The sequence below is a fragment of the Pinus tabuliformis genome, chromosome 1_2 (assembly GCF_031772625.1).
Source record: "Pinus tabuliformis cultivar Carrire ecotype Pingquan chromosome 1_2, CPIR1, whole genome shotgun sequence".
Taxonomy (NCBI): Eukaryota; Viridiplantae; Streptophyta; class Pinopsida; order Pinales; family Pinaceae; genus Pinus; species Pinus tabuliformis.
The window spans coordinates 1,237,701,488-1,237,715,627 of record NC_142298.1 but is presented as its reverse complement, the minus strand read 5'-3'; the positions used below and the strand labels follow the sequence as shown (position 1 = coordinate 1,237,715,627).

Sequence of the window (14,140 nt, the reverse complement as noted above, 5' to 3'; positions counted from 1 at the left end):
TTAATCTGTTTTTGATGGTTCAGTCCATAAATATGCACAGAATTGTTTTTATATGCTTTTCTTCTACAGTGTTCCATTCAGCATGTACTTTGTTTTTGGATATAATTCATAACAATTAGATAAATAAAATAAATATAAGTATTAAATAATTAAATATTTAAATATTTTTTAGGTTAAATAGTCATTAATTAAGTGAAAAGATATGTCTAAATTTAAAAGACATGCCCATTCACGAAAGGTCACCTGCTGAGGTATAAAAGCAGGGCCTCATTGTAACATCTTATATCATCTTATACATTTTATATATATATTAATAAATTATTATTATTAAATCCCTGTGTGTATTTTTACATTCAAGCCTGCAAGCTATTAGTCTTCGACGCTTCGTGCTTCAGCATAGTTTTTATGCTACAGTGGTATCAGAGCCATGGCTCACAATATAATGATGTGGGCCTTTGAATGTAGTTCGCCGCACAATGTGCCATTACACTCACATCTTGATTACATTGAGCAGTTTAGTATTCAAGAAGCATTACAATGATTAGAAAAATCAATTGCAGAAGTTAATGAATGTCGAAAGGAAATTGATAATAAGGAAAATGATCAAGATAATGATCCAGATGAAAATAATGTCGAAGAAGATAAGTTGCATACTGAAGATCCGGATGGTGATAAATCTAACTCAGATGAGAATAGAAGGCCTCCAAACATACTTGCTGAGAAAAACAACAACGGTAATTCTTCACTACCAACCTCTGTAGAAATCGTTTAGAAGGGTGGTAAATCCAGCAGAACGAGTTGGGAAACTCGACCCTTGATAGAGATTATTAATCTTGGATCTCCTATCAGTGAAGACGAGAAGCAAACATTTCCTTTCTACCAAGATCATAATATCAATGTGGTCAACATAGTAGAAAGTGTAGAGTTGGGAAACCTTCATGACTATCCTTTACCTAAATGGACGGGAAAAACAGAGACAAAGCAAGCAGACGGAGTGAAAGCATGGCACCAGCCAGCAATGACCAAACAAACACTACACGAAAACTATCAAGAAAACTATCAGAGGCCTTATTACAATCGAGCGACAGTTTATTTAGCAGGCAACTGCATTTTTTCTTCTTTCTTCTGTGTGAGAATTTGCTCAACGATTACTCGAAAAAAAATTGGAGATGCAGGTGAAGATCAAGACCAAGAAGACGCAGAAGTAGGCAGTGGCATTTGCACTAGCAACTGCCTTAGCGTTCATGGCTACCAGGGTCCTTCTTTCATTGTTCAGAGGTTGGCGTAAAGGATGTCCTGAAATAAAAATCTGCATTAATCTTACCACATCAGAAATACTGAATCTGGTTGATTGTATTGTTGCCAAATCAAAGAAGATACATGATTCTGTGGCAGCGGTGCCTCTTGACAAGGTTGCTTATTCAAATGTTATCAAGCCTCTTGCTGAATTAGAAGCTGAACAATCTTATTTAGTGCAGTCTTGCTTGCTTCCAAGAATGGTGGCCACGTCAAAGGATGTCCGAGAAGCCAGTGTTGAAGCAGAAAAAATAATTGATGCTCACAATGTGAATTGCAGCATGCGAGAAGATGTTTATCTCGTTGTCAAGGCATTTGCAGCAAGAGGTGAATGGCTAGATCCAGAAGCTCAATGCTATGTCAACCGCTTGGGTAGGGAATTTGAGAGGCAAGGAGTTCACCTCACTTCTGGAAAAAGAGAAGAATTTGAGAGGGTTAAAACAAGAATAGGAGAGTTGTGTAACAAATTTGTAAACAATTTAAATGAGGAAGGCTGTTGTCTTTTTTTTCTAAGAGTCAGACCTCGCTAAAACACCTTTTAAGGTTATGGAGTTTCTAGTGGATATATCAGAGAATATATCAATTTCAGCTGCTAAGGAACTGCAAGGACTTAAGGATTCTCCTGAGAGAGAGGTTGCGGATGCCTCTATAAACAACGAGCGTGAAATTTCCAGATTTGGATTTCATGGAAGTTACAAAGAAAATTGGTATTCGTTTCTAAGAAATGGATTGCGATGCTTAAGCAACTCCAAATTAATGACATTTGGAAATGATAAGGGCGATGGTATTTATATGGCGGACACCTTTAAAGTTTCTTTGGTGTATGCATGTTGCGGTGCATGCAATATGTCAGATCTTTGGAACAGTGGTATTAATACACGCTTCCATCTATGTCCATGTTACCTTCGGCTCAACGCTGCTTCTCGTTGTTTAGAGACCACCACAATTCTTTTCAGGTCCAGTTTGCACGTCGTTCTTCCTTCGTTGACCCTTATGTTCATCCCGACCAATCCAATCTCACAGCGATTCAACGCGCCATCCAATAGCCACTCAACCATCCCTAACAGTGTTGACGTCTGCCCTGGCCGTGTTATCCTCCGATTCAAATCGACAGTGACTGGTCAACTACCAACGTGACTATTCACATCATTGGTCACGTTTTTTCGGTTCGATTATAACATAACATTTGGTCACATTATAACTCAATTATATAGTTATATAATAACTATATATATATATTATAATTAATTCAATATATATATATATATATATATATATATATATATATATAAAATTAATTAGAGTCACAAAAAAAATATTGAAGTTATAAAAAATAGTAATTATTTTTTTTTTGTTTAAATTAAAGTTTTGAAAATAAAAATAAAGAGAGTTTGAAAAATTAATTTAGACTAGAAAAAAAATCAGTATTAAAAAAATAAAAATAAAACTCCAAGGTAATATTATTGATGAGCTACATGATGAAACGATGCCCAGATTATATGCCAAGAAGACAACCACCGCAAAGACAATTGCCAGCAATATAGCTTTGAGGACAAAGCTTCCGAAGGATGAGGCTATGTTATGAATATATTATATAATTCATAACAATTAGATAAATAAAATAAAATAAATATTAAATAATTAGATATTATTTAGGTTAAATAATCATTAAATTAAGTGAAAATGCATGTCTAAAAGACATGCCCATTCACGAAAGGTCACCTGCTGAGGTATAAAAGCAGGGCCTCATTGTAACATCTTATATCATCTTATATATATATTAATAAATTATTATTATTAAATACCTGTGTGTATTTTTACATTCAAGCCTTCAAGCTATCAGTCTTCGTGCTTCAGCATAGTTTTTATGCTACATACTTGCAATATTGTATAACTACAACTGAAGCAAGTTATCATTTGTGTTTCAGTGCAGGAAAGGAAGTTCCATTTCTAGGCAATTTAGCCTTGCATGGTGGATCCCCGACAAATGAGTTTCCTGGGAAAATAGAGAAATATGTAATAGAATAAATTGTCTAGTGGGTGATATTTCATATTACTTACTTCAATAGGAAGGTGATAATTACCCCTTTTGCAACATGCAATTAAAATTTGTCTTGTGCTTTTAGGCTCCTAAAGCCTTGTTGGTATAGAAGAATGTGTTCCCTCAATGGTTGAGTGCATGTAGGTGCTTGCCTGTTCCCTAAACCAAAGGTGGGTTAGTGTTTGTTCCATCGCTCAATGTGAATTGCATGTCCCCTCAATTAAAGTTGAGCTGGTGCCTATTCCCTTGCTAGGTGCGGATCCCCTATTAGCTCAATCGCTGACCTTAGGTATGCATAGCTCAGTGTAAGTAGCTAGGTACCTCGATCCCAATGGTCAAAGGTCTGATCCATGTATGAAAGTTCCCTCCATAAAATTTGGACCTTGAGGGAAGGAATAGAGGGCTGGGAACTTACTGGAATTTTAGAAGACCTTACTTTCATGTTTGGACGGTCTGTGTTTGATTGTTAGTAGTGTTCACTATTAATAAATATGTCTTAGGTTAGTAATAAAGTAATGATATGTAAAAAATCATAACAATGTCTTAATATAATGAGGTTAGTTTTGTCTCTTTAGAGTGGTCCTCTTTTCAATGAGAGCACGAGTTTCCTCTTTTGTAGTAGATTTAGTTGCAGAAGATAATTTTTGGCATGAGGCTTAAATCATTTGACATTTTATTACTTTGACATCAAGGGTGTGCGTGAGATAGGAGGTTGGCGAGGGAGGGCATCAGTTTGGGATTAGTATGTTGTGTAACACAACAGGCTCAACTGCATTGGAAATGTGTGATGTTAGGCATAGCCCCTTGTGAGATACATCAGGTCGGATAGGCATTGCGGGTGAGTAAATCTCGGCACCAACGGTGGCTTGCTTAGGAGGAGATAGGAGCGGTGGCTTGCTTAGGTGGTGTGTTTTGACAGACAGGTTGATGTAGTGCTATAGGTAAAGTTTGAAGTGGTTGACATCAACATACATATGGGTGTACATGTGGGCTGGAAGGAATTTGCTAGATGGTGATGCCAGCAAAAGACAACTGTAGTGTAACAACGTGTTTTACAGAAATAGCAGACTAAAACCACCATTATTTTGAATACTTTTTGAGTTACCGTTTACAGAAATTCTGATGGAGAAAGTAGTTTGGAGGGGGTGAAACATTTTAGTGTGTCTTTACAGCCAAATACGATGGAAAAGGAAAGCAATGGCAACAATGTAGAGGTGAAAGCAATGTTGATAGTCCAACTTGTTGAAAATGTAACTATGGTCGGTCTTCATAATTGCTATTGTACTTTATCATTATCTATTTATTGTAAAAGAAGAATTTTATTTATTTATTTTGAAGCATGAGTTTCATGCTCCTTTTATTAGGTCAAAGTCTCCATTGTAGGCTTCTCGGGTTTTCTTGAGTCATAAGAGTCATTGTACTATTTATTAGATCCTTCTTGGGCTTTTGTATCATGTAAAGAAAAAATATTTTGAGTCAAAAGAGTCATATTTCACCTCCTCACCAAGTTGGCCGAGTTTGGGGCAAGTCGGCCCAGTTTGGGGCAATTTGACCCTGTGGAAGCAGTATAAATAAAAGAAGAATTCAACCTATTTGGCATCCATCCATCAACAAGTTCGATCTGTAGTACAGGAAGAGAAAAAGAAGTGCGAACTAAAGAACAAGGTCAAATCAAAGGAAGGACAAAAATTGAAGCTTTGGGGCATCTCTCTCACACATGCCAATTTTCTAAGGTTTTTGGGAAATTCGTTGTTGAGGAACGTAACTAGCTTCAGTCTTCATAATTGTACATATCAAAAATAAAAATTTATTATCAAAGAAAATGACTTATTAAAGCATGGGTTTCATGCTTGGGTCAAATTTTTCTAGGTCAAAGCCTCTGTTGAAGGCTTCAAGGTTTTGTTTTGAGTAATTAGAGTCATTATCATTTTTATTAGACTCTTCATGGGCTTTTGTATCATGTAAAAAGAATTATCTTTGAGTTAATTTGTCACCTCCACACCAAGTCGGCCCTGTCCCTAATAAGTCGGCGTACATAAGGGCAATTCGACCCAACAGACTGGCTATATAAGGAGAGGCATTCGACCTATTTCACTCTCTCACTCAACAAGTTTGATCCACAAAACAGAGAAGCATAAAATGAGAGCGAAGAACTTGGAGAAGGACGAACTTTGCTGGGAAACTCTAAATTGATTTTTGGGTTATCTTTCTCTCGCACGTGTGAAGTTTTTTGGGAAATTGCTGGGGCCGAAATTCTGTATCTATTGTAGGTCCAAAATTCTAAAGTTGAGGTCCAAGTTCTGTTGCAGGGGGCCCGAAATTCTGGACTGAAGCTATTGCTGGGAAGCTGTCACGTGGAGTATTTTGCAAGATCATCTATTGCAGGAAAAGGATGACTTGGTGGTTGGAGGTCTTTGTATAGGTGAAGGTCTAAGAAGTCTGGAAGTGTTTCATCTTGAATTGAATCTACTGGAGGAAGAGTTCTTGACTGGGTTTTCTCCTTATAGGGGTTTTTCCTTGACTGGGAACCTACAACTTGTCTCTTGTTCTTGTGATTTTCATACACATATAATTTGGTAGTTGCTTGTTGAAAGACAAACTAATTAAGAAGTAAAAGAGGCCAACATAATTTACAAGTAATTATCAAGAAAGAGGAATCAAACCCTAAGCCCTACTAGCATTGATTTCTCAACAGTTGCAGGGGCTGAAATTTCTGCAATAATTGCAGGTCCGAAATTCTGAGTTGCAAGGGGGCCTGAAATTCCAAATTGAAGCAGTTTTAAAGGAAGTGACTCTTGTTGACTTTGACAATTTTTGTCTACTTGGAAGGAGGGCCGACTTGGTGATTGGAGGAGGTCTTTGTCTTGGTCAAAAGGTCTTGGTTTGCCTCACTTTGACTTGTTTCAATTATAGAGACGAGTTTGACTAGGTTTTCCCCTAGAGAGGGGTTTTGCCTTGGCTGAGTGCCTACATCTTGTGTCTCTTGTTTTTGTGATTTTCATGCTTTTTTGATTTGGTAATTGCTTGATGAAAGATAACATAATAAAGAAGTAAAGAAGCCAACACAAATCTCAAGTAATTGTCAAGAAAAGAGGAATAAAAACCCTAATAACTACGTGCATTGATTTCTCAACATGGTATTAGAGCTAAGGTGAAGGAGGGACTATTTGAAGATCACTTTGTTGGCTATCATTTGAAGGAAGGAAAGTGCTTTTGAAAGGAAAATCTCCCTCATCAATGACAAGTTATTTGAAGATGGGACTCAAGGCCTGTAAAGATCTCTCTGTAATATACCTTTTCAGGGATATCCCTCAAACACAAGCAAACTCCAACAAGAGATGGACTCTCAAGAGATAAAAATAAAAGTAGTGCAACATACAATAATATATATACATGGAATATAAGCAAATACTCAAGAAATGCAAAGAGAAGTGCTAAGCCATTTTATTATACATGAGTAATGGAAAGAGTACTGGAGGTGATCAGAAAGATAGCACCTCGACTTGCATAAGACAAGTGAAGAATTACACTCAGAATGGTAAGGAAATGGCCTCTCTCTGAACTGTGTCCAAGCTGCCGGAGAACAGCTGTGCTGCTGTTACTGCTGGAATCAAGTGAGGATTTGGGGTTGTTCCCCTCCTCAGAAAATGCTAAAACTCTGGAATCAGCCTCTGCTCAATAAACCTAGAAAAGCCCAGAAAGCTTTTCTAAAATAGCTAACCCCCGAAAATCACCCCCTTGAGGATCTACGCTGTTCCTCAAGGCTCTGCACTGCGATTGAATAGAACCCTCCAAAACTTTGCCCAAAACTATGCCAAAATCCTCCAATATGCAAACGCTGATCTCTTGCTCAATCTCCCAGCTCAAATCCTCCACATAAACCCAATTCGGAACTCCTACACAAAGAGATTGCGTCCTCCTCTCTCAAGACTGTGTAGTCATCAAAATGCTCAGTTCCTCCTCAACTCCAAAGATTGATTCTCTGGCAAAAGACTGCTGAAAACTACCTTGCCGAGCAGGCACTTGAAGTTCCCCGGGGCTAAGGGTGAGATCTCCGAACGGAGACACTCGATGCACTAAACAGTGCTGCAGACAGGCTAAACAGCCAGCGTGCTCTAAGTCGAAGTGACTAGCTCAAATGCAACATAATTGAATGCCAAAATGAGGAGGCTCCTCTCTCCTTTATAGCGTTGGTCTCTCTCAAAACCCTAAGGCCCACCTCCTCCAACGTAGCTTCTCTCTTGCCACGTGCTCCTCTCCATCTGTGCAGTCCCTCCAAGTGTCTACGTGGGCCCCCTTCTCTACTTGGTCTTTTGGCCCCCTTGGCTCCCCCTTTAAGTTACAACGTTGTGCTACTAGGGAGTGACTTTATTCAAAAAGTGAGTTATGTCCCCCTTTCCTCACCTGTTTATTTATAAATAACTATAGAAGGCAAAATTGAGTAAAATCGAATATTCCAATTAGCCATGGCTAATTAGGAATATTACACTCTCTAAAGTTGCATGAAGTTTTGGTGTCAAGATCATCTACAATCTATCTAGGAGAGTTAAAATTGAAGGATTCATAGTAGCACTTACAAGTACATTTGATGATGACAATGCTTGGATCATTGATAGTGGAGCCTCGAGACACATGACAGGAGAGAGTAGACAACTTCAAACCTTATCAAAAGAATTATCATCTCATTTAATGGAGCTTGGAGACGACAATAACTATGCAGTCAAAGGTCTTGGATCTACGTCATTGAAGCTAGAAGATGGTGGAAAGCTTCATCTCGACAACATTCTCTACCTCTTGGGTTTGGAAAAAATTTACTTTCTATTTCTTGTCTAGAAGATAAAGGAGATAGGATTGCCTTTGTAGATGGAAAAGTTCTTGTTTGGGGAAGGGCCTCTAGTATTGAAAAGGCAAGGGTTGTTGGGATTCTAGAGGAAAGGTTGTATCGGCTTTTGATACCTCCTCCACAAGCTCTTGTTCACATGGATGCTAGTCCCTTTGAGCTTTGGCATAAAAGGCATGGACACCTTCATTATAAAATATTACCCTCTCTAAATCAAATGGTAAAAGGCATCCCCAACTTAAAGGAGGAGCATGAAGGAGTATGTAAGGGATGTGCTTTGGGTAAGAATACAAGGAAACCATTGTCAAGCTGTGAGAGATGGTCTAAAAAAGTGTTAGACCTCATTCATTTCAATGTGTATGGACCAATGGCAGATAAATCTCTTGGAGGCCATTTATGTTATGTGACCTTCATTGATGATCACTCTAGGAACTCTTGGATCTATCTTCTCAAATCTAAGGGTGAAGTCTTTGAAAAGTTTAAAGATTTCAAATCAGAAGTGGAGTACTTAACATAAATGAAAATAAAGTCCCTTAGATTCGACAATGATGGTGAATATACATCTAAGGAACTCGTAGCCTTTTGCAAGGAAGCAAGTATTAAGAGGAAGCTCATAGTTCCCAATAATCCTAAACAAAATGGAGTAGCAAAAAGAAAGAATAAGACCATTGAAGAATGCATTAGAACCATGATATACCTTCCAAAATTCTTATGGGGAGAAGCATCTATGAAAACAATATACATACAAAATTGAAGTCCTCGTAGAATTCTTGAAAATATGACACTGGAAGAAGCATTCTCAGGGAGGAAGCCATATGTAGATCATCTTCGTATCTTTGGATGCCCTACCTACATTCATATTCCTAAAGATGAGAGAGAAGCTAGATTCTACTAGTATGAAGGGTATCTTTGTTGGTTATAGTCTTTCATTAAAGGCTTATAGAATCTACATAAAAGAAGATCATGAAATTGTAGTTAGCAGAGATGTCATATTTGATGAAACCTCTACATACAAAATCTAATGATGTTCCCGTTGAATCCAATGAAGAAGATATTCCACTCTTTGAAGAAAAAGAACAACTTGACAAAGCTCCTACAAATCAAGAAGAAGAAGGACCAAGTGAACCCATTCGACCTACAATCATTCCCAAAGTAAAGAAGAGGCCAAATTGGTTAAAAGCTACACTTGAAGATGTTGAAGGACATGGAGCAACAAAAGCTACTTTCAATCAAAGCAAGGAACCGAGATACTCTGGATATGTAGCTTATATGTAAAAACTAATTGAAGCAGAACCAACCATATTTGAACAAGATGCTCATCATGATGAATGGAAGATATCCATGCAAGAACAATATCGATCAATCATGAAGAATGGGGTTTGGGAAATTGTTCCTAGACCTAGGGAAAAATATGTTGTCACCTCTAAATGAATCTACAAAGTCAAACATGTTGTTGATGGGAGCATAGATAAATACAAAGTAAGATTTGTAGCAAGGGATTTCTCTCAAAATGAAGGTGTGGACTATGAAGAAACATTTGATCCTACAACCAGGTACACTACCATTAGATCCTTCATTTCTTTAGCAACTACTATGGGATGGAACATCCACCAGATGGATGTCAAAATAACTTTCTTGAATGGAATCGTAGATGAAGAAGTGTATATTGAACAACCAAAAGGTTTTGAGATACATAGCAAGGAATCTCATGTCTGCACGTTGAAGAAAGCTCTATATGGCTTGAAACAAGCAGCTAGAGCTTGGTATGCTAGAATGGATGCCTATGTTTTAAGGATTGGATTTGTCAAAAGCTTTGCAAACCCAAACCTCTACATCAAAGTAGTAAAGAATGAACTAGTCATTATTCTATTATATGTGGATTATTTGTTAAAATCTGAAATTTCTACGCAAAAATTTAAAAATTATTTGCAGAAACTTGAAATTCCTATACAAAAAACTGAATGTACTTGTAGAAAATTGAATGTACTTTGCAGAAAACGAAATGGAACTGAATGTACTTTGCAAAAAATTGAATGTTCTATGTTGTTACAGTGTTAGTCAAGGTTGTCATTGATGTCAATAGGGCATTGTTTGTGATGGCAAATTCTTGCGATCTGTGATGTTGCCCTAAGATGCCCATTGATCACAATGCCCTAGTGATGAAAGTTCTTATGAAGATGTCATTACAAGAACTAACCTTGTTGTGGGAATATGATATCCTTGCTCATGTGACAAAGCCCTAACCTAAACATTTAATAAGACGATGTTATGAATGATGACACTTGATGAACACTATTGAAGGAATTGATGACATGAATGTTTACACTTGATGACATACATGACACGTTCAGCTTTGGATAGTGGAACCTTTGGAACCTTGAACAAGTTAAGAACTTGAGGGCCTTTGGATAGTGAAGTTTGTTGATGACAATTTGAAGATATCCTTGTAGCAGAGATATTGAAGCATCCTTGAAGCAACAACGTTGAGGTACATTATAGAATCCTTGGAAGAATTATTTGGTGTAGAGTTTGAGGCTTAGTGCAGCTTATTGTAGACACATTGTTGAGAAGCCCTAGCTGTCGTTGGAGTTAATCTTGGAGACTATGATGCATTACTCATCATAAAGTGACCTTGGAGAAAGTGTTTGGGTAATATGAAGAGTACCGGCGACACCTTCATGGTAAGACAAGGTTGTCATTGATGAAGTGAAGACTAACTGAAGGCATTGCTGAAAATTGACAGGGCTTGTTGAAGAAGACATTGGGAGCTGTGAAAAATAATCAAACACATTTTGACAAATTGAAGTTGAGGGTTGGAGCCCTAGAGGATATAAGTCCCCAAGAAACCAAGTTGGAGCCTGTACCCGAGATAGGGTTGGAGCCCTAGAGGTTGGTGCCTCAAATTGACAAGTTTGGAGCCTTGGGAAGTCCAAGTCGGTGCTTGGCAAAATACAGGTTGGAACCTGGGAGATTTAAGATTGGTGTCTTCATCTAGGGTTGGAGCCCTAGACATTATTGTATTGAATTTATTGTAAAGAAGAGATTAATAAAAGTATTTATTCTTATTGTTCATTTTGTGTTCTAATTATAAGTGATCTTAACTGGTAAAAATAACAATTGAAAAGAAATACTGATTCACCCCCTCTCAGTATTTCCAACAATTTGAATCAGAGCCAGTACCTTCGCTCATAAGCCTAGCAACTTGAAGGTTGATCCTTAGAACACAAATGGCAAAGCCAAGGAAGAATGCTTCCAATCCTACTAAAGATGTCTCTTCCTCAATCATGAAAACTGAAGACAATCAAATTGGGAAAGTTCCATTGTTCAATGGTAACTTTGATATATGGAAGGTGAGAATGAGGAATTTCCTAATGTCTCAAGGCGTTGAAGTATGGGAATCAGTGATTACTGAAAGCATGATGGAAGGAGAATCCAAGGAGTATAATGCAAGAGTGATGAAGGCAATCTTGAATGGGCTACTAGATCCTATAAAGGCCAAAGTGGAAAAATGTTCATCAACAAAAGATATGTGGGACAAACATCATGATGATGAAAACCAAGAAGGAAATCTAGAACCCATTAAGGAAGTTGAAAACAAGAGTGAAGATATCATGGCCAAAGAAGACCTAGAAGATGAAGAAAATAAAGAATACTTCAAAGAAAATCTCATGGAAAAACTTATAGCTGCCCTATAAGAGATTAACAGGTTGAAAAAGGAAAATAAGGAGCTTAAGAAGCAATTACAGATGGTGACCATAACCTTGACAAGACAAGGAAGGAAGTTGACCGCTTCAAGAAAGAGATAAGGAGCTCACCAAGCTAAAGGAGCATTGTCATCAAAACAAGAAAAGACATCACGAAGAAGTCATATCCATGACAAATCAATTGGATAAAGCAAAGAAAAAGGAAGACACCTTGTCAAGCCACCTTGAACAAAGACACAAGATCTTGAACAAACCTGAAGCAGAAATTGGTCAATACAAGGAAGAGGTCTCCTCCCTTAGATCTCAACTAGAAGAAACAAAGAAACAAGCACAAGGAGTTGAGAAGGTGATCGAAGATTTGGCACTCATAGAAGGACAAGTTGATGATGCAGAAAAGGAAAGAAACACCATGATATGCCAACTAGAAGAAAAGGATGATGACGTCACTAAATTAAGATCATAAATCTCTTCACTTAAAGCTCAATCATGTGAAGCAACCAAGATGAAGGAAGTAATGGAGATCAACCTATCAAAGAAGGATGAAGAATGCAAGAAAATGAAAGAAGAAATTGTCTTTCTTAAAAAGGAAGTTGACTTGTTGAATAAGAACTTGAGGAGTTCTCAAACCCTAGATGACATCCTAAGTCATCAAAGATCTCCTCTTGATAAATCAGGTCTTGGCTATGTAGGTGAACCCTCAAATAGAAATGATGCAAACCCTAATGCTTCAAAGGATGTGGAGAAGCTTGAAAGAAATATTGATGCCCCAGGTTCCAACAAAAGCAAGGAGAAGAGTCAAGATGACATTGGAAGAAACCCTACTACAAGAAGATATGCAGATGGTGTCAAGAATGCAAGAGGTAATGGATATCATCAAAGAATTCCAAGGCAAAAGGACTTCAGAGGTACATTAAGGCAATCTCCATCTCCCAGTTACCAAAGCATATTTTTTGGTTATTGCTATTCTTGTACAAATTTTGGGCACATGGCAAAGGACTGTAGGGCATACCACAAGGACAAATATAATGGTCCCCATCAGTTTCCCAGAAGAAACTTTGCAGGAGGAAATTATGCTTCTTCATTTATGTACAAAACTAAATGCTTCAATTGTCATAACATTGGACATATGGCATGATTGTAACTTGACTCGGGTCCCTAAACAAGCTAAAAACATGTTCACCAAGCAAGAAAAGAAAGCTACACAAGTGTGGAGAAGGAAGCAAATTGGATCCGAAAGTCTCTTGAACACTCAAGACATGCACTCATGTTGTTGATCTGATGAGTACATCTTTGGCAGATATGATATTCCATTTTTTAATGATGAAATTATGCCAAGAAGAAGACCATGCATACTATTAGGGGGAGCTTATGATTCTTAACTATTCTTGCAGAGGCTATCTGTGAAGAGCCCTATGAAATCCTTGATATATGGACAATCTTGATAAATCATCTCTCAAGGGTAGCTCATGAAATTGTGGAGATGTCTTCCACTTCATCACAAGGCAAGCAATCTTTCTTGAGCTAGAGGAGTTTATGTAGGCAGGGAAAGTTGGTTCATCATATGAAGAAATGCAAACATATCTATCATGGACCACATTGCCAAAAGGAAGATCATCTTGACAGGGGGAGCAACATATCTAACATGGAGAACTATCATTGATGAAGAAAATATGACGGGAGAAACATATCAAGAAGCAGCTTGATAGGGGGAGTACTTTGGTACCCCGTTTGCCATTGATGTCAAAGGGGGAGAGAATGTTGAAAGGCAAGAATATTGCCATCAATGACAAAGGGGGAGATTGTTAGTCAAGGTTGTCATTGATGTCCATATGACATTGTTTGTGATGGCAAATTCCAGTGATCTGTGATGTTGCCCTAAGATGCCCATTGATCATAATGCCTTAGTGATGAAATTTCTTATGAAGATGCCATAACAAGAACTAACCTTATTGTGGGAATATGATATCCTTGCTCATGTGAAGAAGCCCTAACCTAAACATTTAATAAGACGATGTTATGAATCATGACACTTGATGAACACTATTGAAGGAATTGATGACATGAATGTTTACTTGATGACATACATGAATGACTACGCTTGACGATGACACTTAATGAAGGACTTGATTACATATGATGACATGGTTGGAGACCATATGATGAGATGGAGGACCATATGATGACATAGAGATGATATGATGACACAATTAAAGACATGACAAGCACTAATGACCTCATTCTGTCCTAAACACCTTATGC

General features: G+C 37.7%; 1 protein-coding gene across 1 annotated transcript in view; it reads left to right on the top strand.

Annotated features, from left to right (window-relative positions):
* LOC149210713 (uncharacterized) overlaps nt 1–14,140 on the top strand; it is a 294,028-nt gene that overhangs the window by 95,479 nt on the left and 184,409 nt on the right.